General features: G+C 31.0%; 1 protein-coding gene across 2 annotated transcripts in view; it reads left to right on the plus strand.

Moving 5' to 3' along the window:
* LOC129959544 (uncharacterized) overlaps positions 1-26,696 on the plus strand; it is a 78,311-nt gene that overhangs the window by 47,113 nt on the left and 4,502 nt on the right. The window contains exon 2 of one of the 2 annotated variants that reach the window (XM_056072425.1): positions 10,915-11,064. The exons of the other annotated variant lie outside the window; for it this stretch is intronic. The gene's annotated coding sequence lies outside the window, so the exon portion shown is untranslated. The remainder of the gene's footprint in view (positions 1-10,914; positions 11,065-26,696) is intronic. 2 annotated transcript variants of the gene reach the window in all.

Below are 26,696 nucleotides of genomic sequence, written 5' to 3' on the forward strand. Positions count from 1 at the left end.
TTCTATGATTCAAGAAATTCAATAAGTTTTTGAAACATATTATTGGAGTCAAATGAATGTCCAAATTCTTTTAAATCATTTTTTTATCTTTTGAAAGCGAAGCAGTTGACTTGCCGATTCTACTCACATTCATCATGGATTGATATCCAGTAGACTTTCACCAAAAGAGGATCTTTCATTTTCAGACATGTTTTATCTTTGTGGCTTCAAATATTGTGCCCCCTAAAAATAATTTCAAACCGGTTTTTTTTTGAAAAAACAAACAAACAAGCATTGCTCTTTCTTTATACTCATGACAAATCTCACAAGTAGGTTAATTCCTCAATTAAATATAAAAAAGGAAATTTAACTTTTCATCTTAATGATATGAAAATATCAAGAATCTATAAAATCTTCTTAAAGAGCAAAAAATTTCTTCAATATTCCTTTTAAAAATGCCCGTTTATCTTCTTTAATTTTTAAATTTGAAAAAAACTTAATTAATTGTTACTCAATGCAATAAAATAGTTTCAAATAGAAAAGATATCGAGAGAGAAAAGTTCAAAGAAAATCTATATCAAATGCATTTTCAACAATAAATAAATTTCGTAAATATTCTGAATCCTCGGCCATTTCTTTTGCAATGAAATGTTTCATTATTCCTGTTCTGTTTCGATACTTTTGGACGCACTGACAGAACATATTTGGAGTATGAGGCAATATTCTTTGTAAAGAATTATTAACATATTGATGATTTGAAAACTTATTTCTGAGGTGAAAGAGTTTCGAAAAAATCTAGATAGTCTGAGTAATAAACGTACATCTGAGATTTTTTTTCGGAGTTTTGTAATATTCCTCGGAGTCATGTAATATTCGGAGGCCTTAGTGTTCTAGGTTTGAAACGCGGTTCTATCACAGGTCCTCCATGTATATGAATCTAATGGATGCTAAACCTGATTCGATGGTCTTGCTGATGTTAATGACGGAACAGATATCACCCTCGTCATCTGATTATGATTCAAAGAGACTTCGTGTTGCTTCAAAGTGGTGCAATATATATTAAATTAACGTAGCTTCAAATATAGAATGCCAGATCTAATAACAAGAACATTTGTTGAAATATCATTAGATTATTAGTAAGATCTGTATAATTGTAGTAAGATCTGATTTTCTATTCAGGTCCGATATAGAAAATCAGTTCTGACAGAAATAATTTGCTTTGAAGTATTATTTTTTTTCAGTTTAGAAGAAGGGAATTCAGCGATTTAAATACCTGATTTTCATATAAATTTTTCTTTTTTAATATTGAATAACTTGGCCTAATCGTGCATTGCTGAAGCTTTTGGATAACTGTTACATTTTCTAGAACCCTGAAATTTTGCTAAATGTTCATCTCAGATTCTTTCCCATTCTTTTAGAAAACTTCTATGTATTTAGACATAATATAGAAATATTTTCGCCGCAACTGTCATTACTAAATTAATGAATAGGTAAAAAGGCGATGAAAAATTTACTGATTTCAGTTTAATTTTGAATCACAAAATTGGTTTGATTATAATTCTAAATATAGTAAAAATAAAAATAGAATTAGACTAGACATCCATCATTTTTTAAATATTATATAAACATATATATTAGTTCAAGAAAATAATGACACAGAGACAATATAAGGATATTTATAATGCAGATGAATTGTAAAGATCAGATGCCAAATCCTATTTTGAAAAGGCGTCGACTGGCAAAATTGTATGGTGTTCAGTTTGGAACAGGTGTTTTTTTCCTCCAGTTATTTTATTAGTTAGGCATCTTTGTTGAATTGAACTTTTAGTTACAGTTATGATGAGAAGTTCAAATTTGTTCCAAAGCAAGGTCGAACAAAGTTTTATTTGTTTGGAACTGAAGCAAAATAGGAGATTTTATATAAAGATTGAACTAGTAAAAAAAATTATGAATGCTGAAATGAAATTGAAATGATGAACATTTTCTTTTTTAAAAGAAACATTCAGTAATCATCTTTTAAGAAATTGTTACAGATTACAATATCTTGCAAAGTTTCAATTTTGCGCAAATAGGCATCCACTTCCATTTTTCTTTTTTGTCACATACAAAAGCACAACCCATATTTGAAATTCTTAAGATCATTGTTATCTGTTCTACCGTTGCGTCAAGAGGATTTTTTTCTCATTCTAAAAGAAAAATTTTAAATAAGTCCGTGCTTGCGTATTATAAAAATTGACGTGAAAAAATGGCGTCGTAAAGACTGTTAAGTCAGCGAGTGTTTTAAATTAATAAGAAAATCTTCGTGAAAATTTTTATTCTAGTGAAATGGAATTCTAAAATCTTTTCATTTATCGCATTCTGAATAACTTTTCAACTGTTACCATTTTCTTTGTATGCCTGTATAAATAAGTGCAAAATAATTTAGACATTTTAAAAATTATTTTAGCACTTAATATATATTTAAAATGAATTAATAGCCAAAAGTATCATCAGTTTTATTTCAATTTCTTCATTAGAAATTTTTATATTTCAAGTGAAAAATATATGGAAATGATTTTATAAATTAAGTATTTCTAATGTGTTTCATAAAATTTTTGCAGCTATTTATTAAAAAGCAATTATTTTTCATTTAATTTTAATTCAAAGAACGCAATCAAGGACTTTTTATCGGAGGAATAAAGAAAAAATCCCCCCATTCCTTATTTCTTGTTTTCACTTGACCCAATTTTATTTTGATAAGATTCTTTGCATTAGTGTTTTATTTTGTGGTTTTCTTTCTTTTGTTTGCAGTTAATAATAACTGGTTAAATGATAGCACATGTTGAGTGCTACAAAACTAATTCGCTTTTCTGGCGTTTGTTTCTATCATTAGAATGAATCAATTAAAAAAAGTATCTGAATTTTTTTAAAATGTTTATTGAGAAAAATAAAGGAAGTTATTTTTAGTAAAATCGCAGATAATTATTGTAAGAGTTCTCAGAAATTATGCGCATTTTATATTTATGCATAATAAACTCAACAGTTGCCTAATTCCTCAATTTTGATGCCAGGATTCCACTCGCACATCATGTTTTCTAACCTTTTGTCTAACTAAAATAAAGTCATTCATAAGCGTCATAACTCGGCACAAAAATTCTTTTTAATCTATAGACATATCAAATGCTTTATGGAATCGTAGTTTCCAACACTTTCCCAAATGAGAAAGCGTCAGCTGTTAAATGAACTAAGGTTAGAGAATAAAGAGTTTGTAATAACATCTATTAAAATTTTGTATCTAATTACAATAAATAATTCTCGATTTTGTGGAGAGTCAAACGAATTTGAAACTCTCGTTATAATATTTTCGTTCTTTATTAATGTCATGGATGATAAAATCAGTCATAAAAAGGATCATGGTATGTTTATCATCCATATTTGCTTAGTAATAGCTTACACCATATGAAGGATTCATTTAATATATCATTTTTGTTTTTTCTTTGAATCTCACTCAAGGTATTCGTGCAGCTGCCATTTTTTAATTAAAAAAAAGTTAATTTATTGTTATTTCAATCAATTGTTCAACAAATTTTAGGCCAACCCAAAATGACAACAACACGTGCTCTGTAACTTCCGTGTTGCTTTCAGAGAAAAAGTATTAATTTACAGCATACCTGAGCCATTCTTGTTTTTCCCAAGAATCCCTCTCAAGGTATTGAAGCAGTCGCCAACTATTCATCAGAAGGTATTGATTGATTGTTCAGCAAATTTTAGGACAACCCAAAATAAAAACAACCCTAGACAACAATGTCTAAGAAATTTATTCATTATGTATTTGCTTTCATAAGCTATTTTGATGAGGAACTGTCATCATTATTATCTGAATTACAGTTTTTACAAATATGAAATTTGTGAAAATTAGCTCTATAGTTGTGAGCTCATGCCATGTTTTTGAAACCAGAAGCTTTATGCAGTATGAATCGTCATCTTCTTCGTTCAAAGACACTGGTAAGCTATTGTTTTTCTTACCGTATGTGGTAGGATTTTCTTCATAGTCTGTCGGTTTGTGGCGTTGGTTTGTAAAGCATCTTTTACCGTGAATTTGTTAAAAGGAAACTTACATTTAGTTTCTGTTTTGACAACTTTCCTAACATCAGCTTCTGGAAATAACGTTATTTTCTGTGAACTGACACAAACCCCTCCTCTTTTCTTCTAACGAAGTAGAGGAATTTATTTCTGATGAAAGACTTAGCAGGGATTTTGTAGGGATATCTTCTGATTTGGAAAGAGCTCTTCCTGTTTTTGCATTAGCTGCTTCAAGTGTTTTTTGTATTTTTTCATCCTTCAAGTAAATAAACTAATTGTGTTGGATCAGCTAGAGCCGATGGCGAGAGGACTTCATCACAAAAAAATATTCTAATTAAATGACCATATAACGGCCATAACACAGACCAATCTAATGGTTGCAACTAATATCATGTGTGCAATGGGGAAATTATTTCGTATTTTTCGACAAAGTTCAGTGTTGGTAAGTTGAGTGATATAGGTTTGCCCAGAGAAAGTAAGACAGGCTTATCATTTGTGTCTTATAGAGCATTAAATATGTTGCTTTAACATCTATACAAATTTATCTTTAGTCTCTATGATTCTTTCAAGGGCGCGTGGAGAAAAGTCATGTATAAATTGTTTCAATAATAATAATAATAATGAACAGGAACTAAATTGTCATTAAGACTAACAGCAAAAACTATTCTTAAAAAAATGCCTTCCCCCCCCGCTTATGTTACGGCTCCAATATGCTTGGTACCTTTTCCGGTAATTATCTTTCTTGGCATCTGAACTTTTAACAACACAGTATCTTCAAAGTTTTAAATATTTTGGCATTGAAATTTAAATCTGGCAAAAATACTGGAAAGTTTATAAATTGCATTCTGAGCCAGTTAAAACTTTTAGTTCTACTCAAGTTAGCCGTTTGCTGTATGAATAAGAAAATTTACGTTTTACCCATTATAAAAGTTGACAGTTATTCACTTAAAGAACTTTTACATTCACTTCTGGTTACTAGGAATTTCATTTGATTTTTATTTCAGTAATGATATGCCAATATTTATACCACCTTAGTTAGGCCATAATAAATCTCTGAAGCATTGTCTGTTTTCTGTTGAAGTTCCGTCTGCCGATATTTTTTTTAAAGACAACATTGGATATAATTGATTCTGAATCTGAAATAAAAACGATTCATTCATGTAATTTAAATTCACCAAATCAAGAAATATCTTTAAAAAGTAATGAAATTTATCTATATTGTTTATTTATTTAATCAATTTAATTATCCTTCAATTAGGAAATGATGTCAAATAGATTTATAGCTTACCATTATTAACAGTATTAATTTAACTGCATATTTTCTGAAATGTCAGGAAATTAATTCCACATTAATTAGCAGCTTTTTACAGTGAACAACCAGTCATCAATTCTGCCGTTGCCTCCAGAAATATTTCTTATTGAATGTATCCCTATCTGTTTTTTTTAATAGTTTCTCATATCAGTTTTAAAAAGAAAACTTATACTATGAAATGAAAGCTTACTCGGGGTGATTTGTAGTAATGTAGGAACTAGCCTCGACTGAATTGTAATAAGTTGTCCCTTGCGGTACCATTTTACATCTCGATATGTGTCAGCAATGTAATATAGTTTCACAGAACTTTTAAATGTGACTTGAAATCCAGACTCTCTCGTGATGCATATTTTATACAAATATCTCCAAATATTCCGATCCAAATAAAAAAAATGAAAATTATAAATAACCGCAATTAATTTTTTCACAAGCACTGTTTTTACTGTTAACTGCATGCAGTGCAGAAATCGTCGGAAAAGCCACACGAATAAGAGCTGCCAATTATCAAGAGAAAAGCAAATTTCAAACGACAATTAATTTAAAATTCAAATGTAACTATTTACCTCGTATAACGATTCGTCCTGGTAATCCCTACTATTAATCCTTTATACTTTGAAAAATAATTATATGCATAATTATACAAGGGGGAATGTAAGGATTCATTTTAGAGCTTTGAAAGAAATTGTGCATATTTTAATTTATTTTAATTCCCCAAAATTAATATAAGAGTTTTCGCTGGTATATAATTTTTATAATAATTATAAACGAACAAAAGCGTAAAAAGAGTCCTTCCGGATGGCTAGCCAGACTCTACATAGGAGTGTAAAGAGTTAAAGTTGTTGCTCTTTAATATTAATAGGGGTTAGTTTATAATAAGTGATTCAGAAACGTTCTTCTACAATATAATTTAAAATATTAATCTTTCATCTTGCGTGTATGTCAATGCATTGAAAAAAAAAAGAAGTGAAGCTGCTTTATTATAATGTAAGATTCTGTCTTCTTCTTTGAATCAAAATGTTGGAAGAATTTTATTTGGCATCTGTTCAAAAAATCCTCTGCTATATTTCAGTGGTATCCCGCAAGTATATGCACAAGTCTGGTAGGATGTGAGATAATATTGTAGCAATAATTAGAAGTCCAGAATTTTTGACAGAAAGTTTCAGAAAAAACATATATCGAATTATCGTTTTGATATTAAGTAATACTGGGGTACATAAAGTGCTGCTTTAGAGATAATTTAAATGATTACATTCATACAGAGGATAAACTTTGCATTTTAGTTGGTGGTATAGGCACGTGTTCACTCACTTTTAGCACAGTTTAAACTGACTTCTTACAATTCACTTAACATAGTGGCACTGTTCTTTTTGCGCATGAACATTTTTTAGCTTATTGAATTTCGGGTTTTTGAAAGAACTTTATTCACTGATCGGAACTTTATCGTAGCTTCAAATAGATTAAAAGATTTTTTCGGAGATAAATGCAAGATCATAAAAGGCATTACATTTATCACTGAGGCAGTACACATTGTCTTGTAAATAACATATCTATGCGCAGCAGTATTTTGCAAACATTTAAGAATTTTGAAAAAAAAAAACTTTAATGTGATAACATATTGAAATTTTTTTTCCATAAAGAGAATTAATTTCAATGAAGAGACAACGTATTAATTTCAAAAGAGAGCAAGTAATTGATTTTATTTTTTTTGCATTAAACATCGTAATTAAAAATTATCCTCATGTGTTGTTAGTGATGAATCTTGTAATTTGACTGGGGATTTCAAAAGTTTAACAAACTTTCACAAAGTACAGTTAATGTGATGCAACATATCGTCTTTGTAACATCAAATATTTGTTTGTAAAAAGCCACAAGCAGCAAAACATACTAAATTTTAATATAACGGCTGAAACTACTGGTAATATGAGGCATTTTCGAATGGCATGTAATTATTTGAGAGAAGCTTTAAAAAACGTTTACTAATGTGTTACATCATTAATGTGTCTTGGTGAATTTCACATAAGAAATTTTGATGTAAGAGTGCTGAAGTATTAAATTTAGGGTATTCAACCCTAACATATAAAGTAGATTCATTAGAGAATAATCAGAATTTCAGTATATGATTCTCTAAAGAGTGGTGAAAGGTTTTGGTTATAAATGAATCGAGACGCTGCAATTTAATACTTTAATTGCTAAACTAAAAAATAAAGACAAGACATACTTAATTGTTACGTTGAACTACTTTTTGAAAAATTAATTTCATTGAATCTGAATTCAAAATCTTGATTCGGCTGACATTTTAAAAATGTTATTTCTTGTCAAGTTTCCGTTTAAAAAACTTTTTAATCGCTTTAGCAATATTACAGAAATAGTATGGAATTATTGTGAAGAGTTTTAAAAAAATCAAATATTTAGAGTATAAATAAAAATCTTTTTATTCTAAATAAAATTTACCACAGTGATTAAAACATTTATTTTTTTTAAATATTAAAATTTTATAACCTCGTTTTTCCCCTGTAAGAAATTCGTTCAATGAATTAAACGAAGTATATGCTCCAAGGGAGTAATCTTAGTTTTTACCATGCAGTTATTAAGAATGTTGCATTTGTGAGCAGTTGGAAAGCTTTATTTATTTCATAAATTTTACATATTTGCATTTCTTAATTGCGTACGTATTCTTAAAACTATATTACAATACCGTTTGTAATCAACACATTACGATTTTGTGCTTAGGTATTTTAAAAACTGCTCCACCTTTTACTTAACTTTTTATGCATAATATGATATTATATTTTAATCCACCTCGAAAAGTTGAAGTTACTTGTAGTCATACAGTTTAATGTTTTATTTAAAAATTTTCATTCAGTTGGCAATGCTATGCACCAACAATAAATGCATAAATGAGGGAAAAAATTATACAAATCAAAACGCTTCAGTAAGTTGTGAGTGGTGCTGTGATTAAGATTAGCTTATTGTGTGATGCACTGAATTTTCATTTTTCGTAACGGTATGTGTTGTTTTATTATGAGTGAATAAACTGTTTTATAATAAAAAACAAACATGTTATTTGATCTTTTATACAAATTTTGAAGCTGTGGAATTATGAGATTATACATGTCCACCCTGTAAAAAAAAAAAAAAAAAAAAAGACTTACTGAAATGATATTATTTTTTCTCTTATTTTGAGAAATAAATAAGGAAATTTTCTTTCCTTATATTTTCTTTTTTTCGATGTTTAATAATCGAAATGAATGTTTTCTTCCATTCTTTTTATAGTAAAAAAAAATCTGCTCAATTATGGTTTTTATTTTCTGTTAAAATAGTGTGCCTTATATAATTAAACGCAATATTTATAAACATATTCAGCTGAATTTTTTTGTTGCTCTTTCAAACGCTATTTTATTAAATTCAACTACATCAATATTTCAAAAATGATGGATATTTTCTAACATCAAATTTCTTATCAACCTTATGAATGGTCATTTAATTTTCCATTTCAATAGATATGTTAAAATTATCCGAGCAAATTTATATTTAAGTATTGAGGAAAAAGAAAACAAGTTTATTAGCAAGCTAAAATCTAACTATCGTCGGATATTTTCTAAACCTTATACAAGATTTATATGAATTAAAGCATTTTTTTTCTTAACTTACAGTAATACTTTATTTACTATTATTCCTTTACTTTGCGTGCTTTTTTATTTTTAATTTAGTTCTACCTTAATGGTCGAATTTTTAGCTATGATTATTGTATCTAAATGTTGAATTGACCGATAAAAAACTTACCGAGTCAGTAAAGTTAATTTTTTTAATTAAAATGTAGAATAATATTAGTTAAATATAAATTCACTTATAATAATTGAAAATTTAAAAATTGTATTTCTTTTCATATTTCATTCAAGTTGTGATATTAATGTATTAATATTATTTTCGGAAAAAGTGATATATATATATTCGGCTTTATACACCTTCCCTTCTCACTTAGCCAAATGAAATAATACCGCATACCCTTTTCTTAACACCGTATCTCCTTAACAAGAACAAAAATCAGGTTGAATGCTCCTTGACTTTTTCTTTTGTTTTATCTAAGTTCATCATTTCGTTTTCAAAATTCGTATCACTGAAAGAAAAGTACTTTCACCTGCGAAGTGGAATGAAACAAAATAAAAAACAAGCAAGCTGATTTGGTATTCATGTGGTAGCGTGGATGATACTACCCACCAGGCCTCTGACTTTTTTACCTCCCTATCAGTGGAGGACATTTGCAAGGTCACAGTAGCTACGCTGCAACTTCGGTTACCAGGAAAATACTTCTTTGTATATGAAGTCTGCCGATTAAAACTCTGAGTAATCGCAATGAACTTTTTAAGAAAGCCACAGGCATGGAGGAATTTCATGTATGATTCTCAACTATCGACTTCAAATGAATATTCTGTATATGGAACTTGAATTGAAGTAGGGAAGAGTGAGGTTTGACATGGTTATACTGTAATAATCAGGATGTCACACTTCGATATAAACGAAATAAGCGATAATTTGTTCGCATAAATTTGGGTGCATTATTAAATAGGCAAAGAAGGCTATTGCATATGGATATCAAGAATTCCGGAGATACCATGCAGCGAATTTTCTTTTAAGTGATATTTTCAAAGTAGTTTAATTTAATGCTATCATTTGGTTTATCAAGACAATTGTCAAAATTTCAGACCATTATTCCTAAAATATTTTCGTCATGTTTTCAAATTCGTTTATAAATCAATGAATTTTTTACTTTTCCGTCATTATTTTTTTAGCATTTAGCTGCTTGACTCAACAAGTCAGCAGATCTGTCAAGTTTTGCATTAGAGTAGTTAGTTGCGTTAAAAAGTTGTATACTTTCTTTAATCATTTTGTTTAAAATTATATTTAAATTTAGAATTAGAATATTTTTATATGCGGGATGTCTTGTAGGTGCTTGTCTTGGATGTAGGATGTCTTGTAAATGCTTCGTTGGTTCAGTTGGTCATTACGTTAGTTATTTTAAAATTGATTATATAAAAACTAAATAAAAATCAATAAAAATATCTGGTTTGAAAGTTGATTTGTTGAAAGGGGCCCACAAATTTGTATTGTCTAATAGCCCTTATAGATTTTTGTTCGACTTTGCGAATAGATCAACTTTGTTGGACAGATTCGATGGAATGTATTGCAAGGAAGGTAACTTTAACTTCACCTAAAAAGAAAATCATATCAAGTAGAATAAATATATCTGACAAATGTCATTTTCAGTAGAATAAATATTTAAGTGATTTTTCATAAATATTTGGGGATTTAGCTGTTTTCGGACAGGTTTTTTTAACCTATAATTAACAAAATTATAAATAGCGCCATGAGTTAATGTACACACACAGAGATACACATACACACATTCCCACGCACGCACGCACACACACACACACACACACACACACACACACACACACACACACACACACACACACACACATATATATATATAAATTTGATAGGTTCATGGTCGAAAGAAAGAAGCTTTTTTGAATGAACTTTAATTTATTTTTACACAGGAAAAAAAGAGCGACGCTTACGTTCACACCAGAAGACAAGAGAGAATGTTAAAGAATTTTTGCCTTTTGTGGGATTTCAATAGGATTTCTTTGACACGACAAAGACTTCGACTTAGACAAGGGGATCTTAGATATATTTGAAAAGGATGGGTAGGTGTTAAGAATTTTTATCTCTTTGGTCATTGCGTAGGAACCAAAAGAATCAGCAATATTTATGAGTGCGTGTTAGAAATAATTAAATAAAAAGTGGAATTTGGATCATGAAATAAGAGAACATTTTAGAATGAAGTTAACATGGTCTAATTTAGAATAAAAATTAGAAAATTAATTGTGATTTAAATTTATGTATATGTATATATATACATAAATAAATTTTTATTGTGTTGAGAAACATCCTACCTGCAGTAATGAAAGTGGTATAATAAAAGTATTTTTTAACATTACTATGAGCCAAAGATTAAGTAACTGAGCGTAAATAATAGTAATTGATTATTCCCTTTAATGTGAGTGGCGAAATTTTTTTTTAAATATTTGAAAATTGAATATTTTGCAGAAGAAAGAATGTCATCAAACTTTTCTCTTTTCCGCTGCTACTTTTCAATTATAATCCAGCATAAGAAAAACTATGAGGATTCATCCTTAAAAACACAAAGTTATTCAAAGTACAATATTCAATAGTAAGAGTTTATGAATATATTAAGTTGGAATTTTACAGCCAGTGGATTAAACATGTTAACACTTTGCAGCGCAGTGTTCCACTACATGGAACACCTAATTTCGCTCGCTTCTTAAATCGTTAAATTCAAAAATAAATAGAAAAAAATATTTAAGATTCACTTTTAATTTTCTTTTTGAATAATAGAGAACAATTTAAATCAAGTTGATCCATCATTTTTAGCTATAAAACGTTATGTAAAAGCCTATTTTTTTTCAAGGAATTTTGTTACTTTTTTTCTAGTAAAAAAAAATGTTAGAAATATAATGTCAATGTTATTTTGTTGACTGTATCTGAAATTATTTATTATACATATTTTTTACACAGAAATCATAAGTATAAATAGTGGATAAAATTAGGTGTTCCATCAGCTGGAACACTGCGCCGATATTGTTACTGCCGGAAAGAGAACACCAACACCTGTGTCTTCATTTCCTGCTCTCCCTTTTTCATGGAAAATGAACTCAATTCAAGGAACAGTGTTTGGGGGGAAGATCAGAATTCTTGGAAATGACAAATTCTTTCTTTCTTTATATATATATATATATTATAGCTTATTTTCTATTTTAAATATAACTGTAGTTTTTTTTTTTGTAAATTAATTGTAATGAAAATGGCACGACGGACTAACTTTTTCCGAAATACCAAAAATGCTTCAAAAATTGCCCTCCAATAGCGAATCTGAGCATGCCTCCTAGTGCTGTACCTTCGATCATGCCAAATCTGCTACATAAGTATAAAGTATTGTTTTTTTAATTCAAATTCTGAAGATTTTTCTCATTTTCGCGCTTCACTGCAATGCTCGCTTTGTCGCACTTTTCAGAGCTTTAGCTGCGCAGTGTTCCAGGTGATGGAACACCTCCAAAATCAAAAAGATATGTACAATCTTCACGAAATTTAGCCTGTGTATTCCTATAGGTCTAAATAGGTTATCTACAATTTTTTTATTTGAATTTAAAATTTAAAGGGTAGTGCGCCATTTCATATTTAGAAGAACATAGGATTTGGCCATTTTTAGGGCTCAATACTTTTGACAGATCTTTTTGGTTTTTCTTTGAAATCCATTCATTTTTATCATTTGCACAAAATTAGGATTTCTTTTTTTTTTTTATCTCATTTTACGACTGTCTCTGTTCTTACTTTCTTCATTTTCAAGTTAAAAAAATGTTTAAATTATTTAAGATTAAAAAAGTAATAAAATTTTGAAAAGTTTATGGTGTTTTAAGAAATTATTGAAGCCTAGTTTAAATGATTTCAATTCATTCACCTTTAATGATAAAAAGTTTCGATATTTTGAATGTTAACCTCCTCATGGTATAGAGGAAGAGAAGATTTATTGTACCGTGTTTTCATATTAGCAGCGCTTTTTAGTTCAAAATGAATTAGCTCGCAAGAGTAATGACTTGTGTTTTAGAGAAGATTAATTTTTCTGAGAATATTTATTATTTCTGATCCTATAAATTGTACAAGCATGAAGTCAATTTTTTCGATATATAGAAGTTTGTGTAAGTTTAGAAAAATGCTTGGATTATGATTCAGTTACAAACAGAATAAGAAGAAAGAGTAACACACTTGGGTTAAACACATTTCATAATTCGTATTTTATAAGATATAGTTTTTGTTGATAAATTATTTCAATAATTGAATAATAAACTCAAATAATTTCCACAGGGATATTTTTTTCTGTAATAAGCAATAATTCAGTTCAAAGCACTGCCGTCAAATCATAAGTAAGCTTTTTAGCTTGGAGGGGTGATTATTTAGGCAACGAATGGCTAACTTTCCCCCTATTCTTTGTCTTCTTATATGTAAAAGGAGTTTTCGCACAATTTATTTATATTGGCGCGATACATTTAAAATATTTTTCAACCTCTCATTTGTTTTCAAACACTAAATTATATTTTTGTATCCATTAAGTTATAAACATTGATTCATTTCATACGTTTTTCACTCACGTGTTTGGCGTCATTCAGAAGTAATGAAGAGTTTCTTTCCTGCTAAAATGCCACATCTTAAAAATGAAAGTGCAAGGGACACTGCTGTTCAAGCAACGAGTCAAAACATTTTTCCTAAATCCCTTAAACTGTGAATATATTTGAACTCCGAAAAAAATGCTGTATTTTGTTTTGGACATTTATTCTTATTCTTTCCATTTCAAAACGTAAAGAATGCTTGGAATACTGAAGAATGACCAAAAGTTGATATTAAGTGAAAATTAAATACAGATTAAAATATCTAAAGATATATATTCTCTACACGATTGGGACACGTTCTTTCAGTGTAAAGGATTAAATAAAACGTAACAGCATTTTTCCCAACCGTCGTATATATTTTTAATGTAGTGTTTTATTTTTCTGATCAGTTAATGGAAGTCATCCACAGAATATTTTTTTCTTTCTTGTATTTAATTACTGATCCTTGTTCAATTTCTGGGCTCATGAGAAGTTCCAAATAGAACAGTAATGTTCCTATCCTACATCGGTTAAATCCTTTGGGGCTTAATCAGGTTGACCTGAAGCGCGTTTATTCGAACAAATTGCTTTCTCCTAAAAACTTTATTCCAGGATTGTTAATTCTACAGATTAATGCCTTCCTTTCTATCATCATCTCTACATCTGACCACCTTTTGGGAAACTTATTCCCCTCTTCTCAAATAATTACCCTCACTTAAGTGGGACGTTTTCGCAGTTTTCTGCACCATATGAAATATACTTCCTCCATAACTTATTATTGTTAATATTTTTGCAGGATAACTTTGATACATTCTCAAAAACATATTGTACAGGTTTTATAGATAGCTCAACTTAGTTAACTTCTATATTAACCCCTATCTTATTCAAATCCCCCCCCACTTCTCCCCTTCCCTCGATTGCTATTCAACAGCAAGACTAACTCGTTCTTATAAGACGTCCTTATCTCAACTCAAAATTCTCTTCCATTTCTAGTTCTATTTTTATAAACTAAATAATCAGTTAAAAATTAACAGAGAAGGACAAAATACTGGGTAATATTCGGATGTTGGGTCAAACACTGGGACAAACCCTTCATTAATTTCTCATGACTTCTCCATAGCTTACTCTTTTCTTTTACTTTATATTGAATTACAAAAGACTTTTTTTAGTACCCTACACACATCGCATGATCACATAATCGCGCTTCTTTGATTCAATTTTTCAAAAATAAAAAATAAAAAATCTCTATACTTTTTTGTTTGCATTTGAGAGTTTTTTTTATCATACTTCTTACAGCGCTTAGGAGGCGTTCTCCTGATTGTTCCTGTTTAAGCTATTTGCTATTTAAAAAAGTAGCTACTATGATAGGCAAGAATTCATGATGCCAAGGCCTATGATCCTAATTCAATTGTAAAGCACATCCAACCAATATCGTGTAAGTAAACAAACTCATGGCAAGAAGCAGCAAGAAAGGGTCAATTGAAGCAGTGAAAAATGCTGCAACAAGCAATTCTTTTCCTGTCTCTTGGAGCTTTTTCTAGGAAAGGAAGAGAGCGATAAAAGCCAACTTAATAATGATGAGATGATCCAGGCCTTAATCCAGGAAATCTCCTACGTGGAAAGGAGGAAAAAAAAGGTGAAGAGGAATGCAAGGTAAAAAGAAGGAGCGACACCAGCAAAAGCATACGCTGAAGTTGCCGTCCCAACAATGAAGCATGTAGGGCTGCTGTTCACCAAAGAAATAACAATGCCAAAAAATTAGTTGAAGTCAACGTACAGCCAAAAAAAAAAAAAAAAAAAAAAAATGTTGCAATCAAGACATGTCAGTCTCTCATGAACAAGGAGATTGAAATTGATTGCCCGGATGATACAGGAGCACAGAAACTACTACAAATGATTTAAGAAAACGAAAAGCTAATTGAAACAATCGATTACCAAATAGCACCAGCCAGATTCCCAAGATGCATTGTATTTGATATTTCAAATGGGATGGTAGGTGAAGAGGTGTTGAAGGTACTGGGATTTATCACCGGAATTTCCAAAGACCCCCTGAAGCCAAGTTTTAGAATTAAAGATAGACGGAATTATAATCAGTTGATGATAATCCCAGGAAAGCCGAAGGACATCAAAGGTTTGCTAAACCAGTGGAGAATTCTCTTAATATTTAAGAGCCACTCCATCAAGAACTTGAGAATCCGGAGGTGCTTTTATTGCTAAACATATGGGCACATTCAGTGACTTGTTGATTCTCAAAGCATTATTTAACTGCCATAAAGTAAATATGCAGAAATGTACATAAAGGGACATTGATCACTCGGTAGCAGATAAGAGGTGTTTTGCATATCTCAAAGAAATAGTAAGGTATTGAAGGACACGATATGAATAACTGTTACAGTTTCTATTCAAACTGCAGGATTCTTCCATTTCTCCTGAATGAATAGCCTTTTCTCCATTCCTGCACTAGGTTCGACTGACATTCTAAGCTCTTCACCGTCTCCTCTCTGATCATTCTCAAATTATTTAGGAGAAATAAAAATGATAACTTCAGACCTGGAAGAAATAGCCAAGATAAAGTAAAGTTATATAACATTATATCTCTAAAAGAAAGATGAAAAAATCAAAAGGATTCCCTTCTCATGGAATCAGTAGCTTTCTAACAATTAAACCGTGGTCTAATCAAACTTCCTTTCTGTCAAAATATAACTTTTCTTCAATCCATATATACCTCCATGGTAATTAAAATGCATATGGATAAAGGCCCATTGATAATAATTTCCTCCTACTTTTCATCTTATTCAAAGATCTCAATAGCTCAGTTCAGAAGTATTTCTCCTTGAGACAGATCTTATCGCTCATAATAGAATCCGAAGTTACAAAAAGGAAAATATCGAAAGTTCTCTAATAAAGGGCTTCATCGCTATTAACCACCTTTTACTTATTAATAACAAAATCTCTCCCCATACGTTTGAAATTAATAATAGAAAAAGTGGTTGGACCTATCAGTGGTAAAAGGAGCAGACCCGCCTTCCTCTGTAGTTGGAAAGTCCTCGAAGATTGTTCAAGAAGTGACCCTAAATATATCAAAATCCATCTCCCTCCCCAACGCAAGTATTTACTTCCGCTTTAAAACAGCATATGGTGATCACAGTAAAATGATTCGACAGCTCAGCATGGAAGTTCCTGCGGTATTCAGCGAATTTATATGGCAAACTGTATAATGCATTAAACAAAAACTCTCCCCGATTTTCAGAGTTCTTCAAACTCTTAGAGTGCTCAAACAAAGGCGAAACTAACACATTCGCTTCAGAAATTCTCAAAGTCCTTTATCTCCAAGCATAAGATATTGCACTGCTACTTTTCCCAACCAGTATACTCATCCCAGAACTTCTATTTTCAAAATATGAAATAAGTCCTTCTATAATGAATAAGCCGTACCACGTGAAGGAACCTGGTTTTGACTTGATCGAAAATATAATACGGAAACAAATTAATAAAAATTTTCCGAGACTACTCCCTATTCTCTTCAATAGGGGCCTTCAACTGCATTTTTTCCCACTTCTTTTTTAAAAAAAGTAATTATAGAGCTGTTTCAAAAGAAGCGAAAGGACAAAACTTTAGCATCATTCTTTCGTATCACCCATTCTCTATCCTTCCCACCATTGACGAAATTCTTGGAAAAACAAGACAAAACTTTATAGGACTAACTAATTAGAGCCGCTTCAAAATAAATTACTTGCTATATCCAAATGAATGTCTACAAACCAGCAATTAACCGACAAAATTTTTAATTTTAAACTTTTTTCTAAAAAAATATATTCTCAGGAAAAATTTTCCACAAAATTTCGCGACCTTAATGACATTCAATGGGTTTGGCGTAGTGGCTACATGGTGAAACAATCAACAGATCCAATAACAAAGAATGTTGTTTATTCAATATGAAGACATAAAACACACCGATGATAAAAAAACACTTCTCAAGACGAACATAAGAACAGCACTTACAATAAGCAACAGCAACAACATAATAGTTAATCGGTAGTAAACAACCACAACAGCACAAAGCGATCAGACATATCTCAGCAGGTAGAGAGACTTCACACATCTATACACGGCCTTCAAACATCTATTATTCTCCACTGTCTCCTGGCTTTAGGTGTACTCAACTGCCGACTCACTACTGACTCGATTATACGACTGCCTACTCAACATACGACTCGATGATACTTCAATACTTGAATCGGATACTCTGCACATGGTTCAATCATCAATTCACTAATCGCTTGCTCTTCGTTCAGCTGATTCAACGGACGGACTCTAGCTTGATCTGCCAGCTTTTTATAATTTCCGAAACAAAGCACTAGGAGTTTTAGAAGGATCATCATAATTCGCTTCCTAATGATCCTATCTCCAATGTTGATTCTAAAATCTTCCATTTGTCACCAAATGGTTACCAAGTTTGCCATTAAAGCCAGGGGTCGTTGATCCATCATCCGTTCATCATCCATCAGAGCTAACCATAAAACTGCCTTTCTTACGAAGGAATCACCCGCGCTGGGAAGCAGCATTATCAATTCGTAACAATATTATGCTTATGTTTTAGACATTCAAGATCCCTCCGATAACCTACAGTTTCTTCCATACTCAATAAACTAAGTATAGATACTCTTAAAAAGGTATTCTTAATAACAGATAAATCCTTCTTCTAGCAGAATGCTGTGTGATCAACAGTCTTTTGGAATCTTGTGGCTAATAAAATCCTTTCAGAAAAATGATCATACAACATTCACCTCTTGGCATTTGCAAGCAATCTTGTTTTTGTTGAAGCTGAATCAATGGAAACTAAACTCAAATCAATCCCTCAGGAAAACCCTTTTAATCTTCAAGTGTGGAAAATATCACTTTTAAATTTAAACTTAAAAACCCTGCTGCATCCTAATTAACAAGTAAGTTAATGGTCCTACAATTAAATGGAACAATACGCTTACAAAATGCCAACTATTACTAAAATATCTCTGTGTTATCAGATACAATAAACTCAACTGACCTCCTCATCTTCTCAGCATCAAAACTAAGACAACTCTTTTCCATCAAAATCTTAATAGCATAGCTGGCTCACCGTGGGGACTAAAAGAAAGAATTCAGACGCCATCTTTATTTCACAGTAGATAAATAATCATAGAACATCCACTCGGTCTTAATTCTCAATGTGTTAGTTAAGAATCTTTAAATCAGTACAATCACAAAGCAAAAGTGAACGATAAGAACTCTGTCTTTTAAACAGAACTTCAAGCCATTAAAAAAGTGTGCAAATGGGCAATCAAATATAATAACAATACTAATATATGGAGCAACACCGAGTCCAAATCAAAAAGGAACTTTTCATTTTCATTTTTAAGCTCAAAAGCGCGATAATGATAATAAATTTACTCAAACACATTTTTATTCAACTAGGATGGTTAATAGAACTGTGAAGAAATTTGTATTTTTGGAAACATATATTCTTTAGTGCAAGAGTCAAATACTTATTTGTACGTAATACTTTTGAAGAAAGTACAAATTGTACAAAATACAAATTATCGTTCTTGAAAAATGAATAAAGTGTATATTGTGATATTTGAATAATTGATACGCTTATCTTTTTCTAACATCTTCAATAGAAGTTTCCTTTCTAGAAAAACTTCATTTCCATCCTACGCAGATAATTTTTAGTCTCCATTTCTGCAAGATAACTAAGTTTTGCTTTTCTTTCAAAAACAAACTTTGTTCAGTTTGCGTAAATCTATCTATCAGTTATTCATGAAATACGCCTTGATATTTGATCTGTATTAACGATCCTGTCACTTTGCCTGACAGGACAAATGAACTTTCATTCAGCAAGACTGACATTCAGAACGAAATTCTACTGAAAAATAAGTTCTTGCATAGTTATTGAAGAACTACCTGTTCTTAGTGAATGAATTTTCGAGTTGTAACAACTGAAAAGTTTGATTTTCTCATTTTCGTTTAATGAATTCGGGTTTATTTATTGAGTGCCTTGAATAGTAATGAGTTAACTGATGTCTACTGCCGAATTTCTTTATATCAGTGGCCAAATACTTTGGTGTTAAGGGAGAAAGAAAGACATCAAAATGTTCAATTATCACTTCTGCATAAATAGAAATCAACAAATTATGGTGTGCAGCAAATTCATAGTGAAGAAAATATAAGTTGCTTAAACTTGGTTGTAAATCAATGAATAAAATCAATTTTTAAAACATAGTTTTATTAGCGTGGTAAATTTTAGAATTTTTTTAACTACTTTTCTTATTGTATAGGTTTTAACTTAATATAATAATAATTGTTATTATTATTTAATCCATTATTATAAATATCTTAAAACCATCTTTTCTCAATTTCTGTATCAGTACCAATACCAGATATGGAGTCAAATGACTGAATTATTAAGCTGTGAAAATTTTTATAAAATGTATTGTGTGCAGAATTTTAGAATGTTAGAAAATAAGTGTAAAATCTATTTTCAGTTTCATAAGCATAGATTAAACCAATTAAATCAAAATGTATAATATTCTCGTTCTAATGCGATACGAATTATTAAACTTAATTCTTTAAGGTGTTAAGTGTAGAGTTTTAATGTATGTATTAAGATATTTCTGCTATTAAACGGTTCGCTTTTATTTCAATTTTCTAAAACTTAGATGCTAGTTTAATATTTATGATTGTCTCTATTTTCTAAACTTTCATTAATAAATGATTTATAGCAAAATGTTTTCATTTGGTTTCTGCCACTCATGCGGTGTTCAGGTAAAGAAGATTGATTAATTGATTGAAACTGACATTGACTCCTATGATTGCAAAGCCAGAATGAAGAAAAATATGCAATATAAAGTCTAAGATGATTTAATGAGCATATATGATAATATTTACCTTATTTAATGCTTTAACTAACGATGCCAGATATATGCTTTCTTTAATTGATATGGTGTAATACAAGGGGAAATATTTGCGTCTTTCTACTTTTTGAAGGATTCACTCCCAAGTGAAAATAGTTCAAATTTACATTCATTATAAGACATTTTCACTTACATAATTAGTAAAATTTATATCTCGAAGAAAAATACTGTAAATTTAACTTCTAATGGTGATGTTTTTATATTCCCTTGTCAAAATATACCATTCATTCAATAAACCGAAAGCACATTAAAAAATTAAAAATTATGATAAAGTGGCAATTTTAAGCACATTTAAATGAAATATTGATATTAAACAAAAGTATACCGAAAAGGGAAATGAATCCCATTCTTTACATGTTTTGCTACATGATAGGTTATACCTTCTTGCATTAACACTGTGGTGGGAAAAAAGCCTCTTCGTCTTAACGCCAGGACAACATGATTCTCCAGGAGTCTGCTATATCGGTCACTGGTGATTATACACTTAACGAATTCGTTCACTATGACTTCTTCGAAAACGTACAGATCAGCAATGAAATTCGGCGTGAATACACAAATGCCGTGATGTAGGGGAAATGCAGCGGCTGTTGCATGGCATGAGGATTCGTAGAACCCCATATACGGCAGTTCTTTTTGTTCACAGTGCCATCTAAGTGAAAATGAGTCTGTCCATAAGATATGCGATTATCAATACTCATCCACTTATATCCTCACCAGAAAACGAAAGGCAAAATCAAGACGTGCAGACATATGGAAGAACTTTCAAATACTTCAGTTGATGCAACTTACTCCACCATTGCCGGCAGTGCAACATCGAAAGAACCGGTTTATCAAACGAACCCATCATTCCTTTAACTACATTTACAGTTCTTTCCTTTTCAACCGCTGGTAAGTAAAGAGTGCTGCTAAACCATTCCGACAAAGGATTTTTAGGGCCTTTTCACTACGTGCAATTGATTTTTTTGGATGTTACCTATGCTTTTAACCGAAATTAAATGCACTACTCATTAGCATATGATTTTAAACATTACAGCACAATCAAATTGGCAAAATTTCAAACTATATTTTTCAGATTCGGTCCCATAGTCTATTTAAACTGCACGCGCAGTCATTTGTACAGTGATTGAAACAAATTCGAGTTTTTCAATTTTATCAAATAATTAGGTGAAATTTTAAAGATATGTATTCCTATCAAAAGTTTAACAACCTAAATAGTCAATAATATGAGGTAACAGGCAAGTCGCCAACGATATTATACTATTTCTTTAAAACAAATATTGAAAAGTGACCAATTTGGAATTTTTTTTAATGGGAATTAATCAAAAGGAAAAGATTAATATTCATATATACATTCAAACTAAGTCTGTATCTGAAAGTCATAAAACACATAATTTTCTAGCAATTTAAACACAACTTTTTCATCGCGTATACCAACTACCAAATCTGACAAAAAAGATCGCCAAAGAAAATTTCCCAAAAACATGTAAAGAAACAAAAGTATGAAAAAAACCTAGAATGAGTTGCAGATGAAAATATGGTTGAGAAAATAAAAGCTTCAGTAAAAAAGTGCACGAGAACGAAATAAGATTTATTGAAACAAACGAATTACAATCCAGACCATGATGATAGGGATGGTATTAATATTCATCCATCTGAAGATGATACAATGTCGACTAGCAACGAAGATTATTTATTTAACTCTTAAGGCAAAAACACGGCTGTCAAAATTTTCAGCTAGAATTATCTGGGCTTACGCATCCATATTAAAAATTTAAAAATCATTTTTGAACAATCATCAGCCCACTTTCTTGGGACTACAAGAAACAGTGCTTACTCCTGAACATTCCACTAAAATCAAATGATATAATTTCTTTAAAAAAAAACTACACCCGGAATTCCAAAGCCTTGGATGGTGTGGGTCTTTTTAAACAGACATATCCAAGCAGTTGCAATATATTTTCGTATTGTTTCTTTACTAACAATTTGTTATATTTACTTGCGTACTACTGACAACATACGTCAAAATGAGCTTGTCAATTTAATTAATCAACTTCCTCAACTTTATCTTTGGGAAAATGTACATTTTTATTTAAAAGAACGACAAATATATTTTGCTGGAGGACCATGGCCTTTGTTTATTGAAGGACAAAATTTATAAACATTTTCATATGCCAATTCGCACTTTCTTTTCTTTGTATTTAGTTTTATGCTATCTCTTTTAAGCAATCAAGTGAAATATAAGGGCTTCAGACCCACTCAGGGGATTACCGTCTGTAGATGGGGAAGGTTGCCGCGAGGTACCTTTACTTGATATGTAATCTCGAGGTAAATCCTTTTACTTGATGCAAATTTATCTTTCCCTCTACATTTTGCTTGATCCTTCCATCCCTCGACGTCAAGCAAGTGAGCCCTCTATAAGAATCTGTAGACTATCTGTTTGCTTCTTGCATCATGGATAATCGTGCTTCTCTTTAGACGGGTAGGGTGCTTTTGTCCTTGGTGTATCAATATACCAGTAGCTAACCACCTGAATGGTTAGTTTGCTAAGGATCAAGGGAAGGGATCACTTCTTGGTCTTGGCGTTATGGATGGTCACTATCCCCGGAAGTGACTCTGGGGCACTTCCAGCTAGCACTAAGGTAAGCGCCGAGGCTGGGAATACCCAGACTGCCAGTGACTGCTTTCCTTTTTGGGAAACCGTGGGGTTTGGTTTCGTCAGGCATGAATCCCCTTCAATGTCGAATGAATAAAAGCTCCCTACTCCCTTCAGTGGTAACAATGCTTAAAATTCTGAACATGACAGCTGCCCAATCTTTTTTATCATTCAAAAGAAGTCTGAATCCAAAGAAATATTTCATAATGTGTTCCTTTTTTCATGGAAAAGGCCATTTCTGGAAGCATATGTGTGCTGATATTTACTAAGAAACTTTGATCAGGTGATTTGCTGGTTAAAATTTGTATTCTCAAAACAAGCCCCCCAAAAATTCGTAAGTCTCAAATCACTACATATAATTCGCATTTAGGATAGTCCGAATCCAACATTAAATTTATCCAAGAAATAATATCCCTTAGAATTGTTGAACATTTCAATCGAAGACATTACCAAAGAATTAATAAGTCAGGAGATCCCATATACAGCGTATTGCTATATGGAGAGATAATCAAAATGTCAATATTAAATGCTCCAGAACACGAAACACTTAATATTGACCTTCATTTCCGCTAAATTATCAAAGCACAAAAAAGTTGCGTATATGCACCTTTCTGCTAGGAACTATATTCCAAATCCATTATGCTGTTTCAAGTGCCAAGCAGATCATTTGTAAATTGCAAATCCACGTTTTTCAGAATCTTAATATCAACATGCGGCAAAAATCGAAAGGCAACTTTTATGTGCTACCCGATCACGTGCATCAGAATCAGAAAAACCAACATGCGGCAAAAATCGAGGCAACTATTCTTAACGAAAAGTCGAATGGAGAAGTTGTGCTCATTCCACGCATTCTCATTATTCCCGTCGACATACTTTTGATTTCAAACGATTGCAGCTCCCCATTCATTTTGCATTCTAGATGACCATCAACAAGGCGCAAAGTCAATCATTTCAACTGTTCGGATTGAACCTAGAAAATGCATGCTTTTCACATGGCCAGATGTATGTTGGATGCTCACCTAGTCGGACAGCCAAGAAATTTATTTGCTTTTGCTGAAGACGGAAAAACAAAAAAATAGTGTTTACCCTAAAGCACTTTAATAATAAAGTAAAAAAAAAATAGAATAAATAATATTTATACTTCTCTTTTATATATCATTCAATTTCAATGAATGTTTTCATTGCCGACAAGAAAATATATATCACTCTTTCTATCAATTCTAATTTAACAAGATAGCTATTTCAAATTTCAAAATTTCAAAGGATATTTCCAAAATTATTTTTTCTGCAGCAGCACCGAGCTGTGTACCAGCTAGAAATTTATAAAATAAATAAAGGGAAAAAATAAAACTTTACTACTAACTTTAACGAGGAATATGACTTCAGTTTTATGGAGCTAAAAAAAATTACAAAAATCTCACGCTACTTCACCGAATCTCGATAATGTTCATCTCAATATGATTAATCACTTTATTGAACCATATTTAAAAATATCCTACGATTATTCAATAAATCTGGCACAAATATAATATTCCTAATTTATCAGAAAAACAATACTGATTCTAGTTGCTGAACCAAAGCTCCAAACAGTTATCGGCCTATAGCATTCATCATTTGTTTGTGCAAAATTCTAGAGAAAATTTTAAAGGCTCGATTTGCATACTTTCTTGAAAGAAAGAACTGATTATCTCCTTTTCAGAATGGCTTCTGTCGTGTCAGGAGCAGAATATTGTCTTTAGACAACTTTTTGCAGTTAGAAGTATTCACCAGAGAGACACTCGTGAACAAGAAACATCTAGACTCGATAATGTTCGACATGGACAATTTTTGACAATTTTTATTGCAAATGTGACAATTTTTATTGAAATTTTTTTAAGGAAAAGAACTTTTCGAGTTCGATTAGGCAATATTTTATCGGACAGTCTTTATCAAGAAGAGTGTGTTCCCCAAGGAAGTGACCTAAGAGTAATTTTTTTTTATTATTAAACTGAACGATATCAAAACTCTCCCACTCACCGTTAATGATTTATTGTTTATTGACAAATTTCAGAACCATTGCTCCAATAAGGACATGGGTTTCTTAAGTAAAAATCTTCAAGAGACATCAATAATGTATGTGAATCCGGAAAAATTAACGGTTTTATTATCTTAAATCAAATCTTTGTTCAAAAATCTGCAGCCATTCATTTTTGTAGAACGCTTGGTTTGCACTCAAATTCATAACTTAAATTAAATAACTAGCTGATTTCTTTTAATTAGTTTCCTTGAAGTAAAATATTTATGAATAAAATTTGATTCCAAACGTACCGCACGTTAACTATCTGAGAAGAAAATGTACGTTTTCCTTCACTACGAGGAAAATACTCTTTGTCTCATGGTGTGGAGCAAGAAGAGGATACTTATTCAAGATATAGAAAGTTTCAATACAATCAAAACTCGATTGTGATAGTGATAGATTTGCTGTGGAATCTATGTTGCGACCTGTTGATTCTATACATAATCGGGATTCTTGAAATTCAATCGGAATATTTCGAATTTTCCCACTTCTGAGCTTATACTGTATGCAACTTATCCTCTTTTGAGCTTAGACTAGAAAAGTTAACACTTGATTTGTTTTTAAAATAAAAAGTGACGATTCCCCACCATTACATTATAAAGTCATAAATCCTATTGATGGTTCATTATTCTCATTGAGACACCATAACTACTTCTGAATTTAAGGATGGTCAAATTCTCAGGAATATAAAAATCACAGATTTTCCGGTCCTTAATAAGTACCCTCCTTTGTAAAATGCAATTATAAATTTTATTGATACTTTGAAAACTGACATAAGTTGACAACATTTAATTTAGTTCATTTTTCATTTTGTTCATTTAATTAGTTTCATCAGTTCATTTTTATGTTCACAGAAAAACAGTTTTCTGTTTATGAACATTTTCTTACCGAAGGATCCAAGGCCGATAAAATTGTGGGTGAGGCTGTAATAATCAGACATGTGTTAATCTCAGTAAGATTACACGAATTTTGTCCCATTTTTACATCGAAAATCTGTGCTATATATTAAAGATACAAACTCATAAAGAGCCATCGAAGGACATAAATAATGTCCTTGTCAAGCCATCCTTTAATGTTATTGGCCCATTAGCTACCACAGTCCCTGTTTGGTGCTTTTGAAATTTTGCGTTCACTACTCGGTGCCAAAAATATATTTGGTATGCCAGGCAGTTTAATTTCATTCCAAATATATCAGTCAATACCAAAAAATGTGTATTCTGTGCTTCAGTTCTTTACAATAAGCGAAGAAATTTGAAATTCGTCTAGAAGTTGAACGGCACAGAATTGTGATATTTGAAGCATTATATATCTCATTAAGTTTTTATATTATAATAAAATACCACACATAAATATGTTTTAGAGGTTACAGTAACGATCTGTTACTTACTCAGTCTTGATTTTCAATGAAATGATTTTGTAGATCATTTATAACGATAACTTTTTTCAAAAATATTTT

Source organism: Argiope bruennichi, chromosome X1 (assembly GCF_947563725.1).
Source record: "Argiope bruennichi chromosome X1, qqArgBrue1.1, whole genome shotgun sequence".
In the NCBI taxonomy this organism is placed as follows: domain Eukaryota; kingdom Metazoa; phylum Arthropoda; class Arachnida; order Araneae; family Araneidae; genus Argiope; species Argiope bruennichi.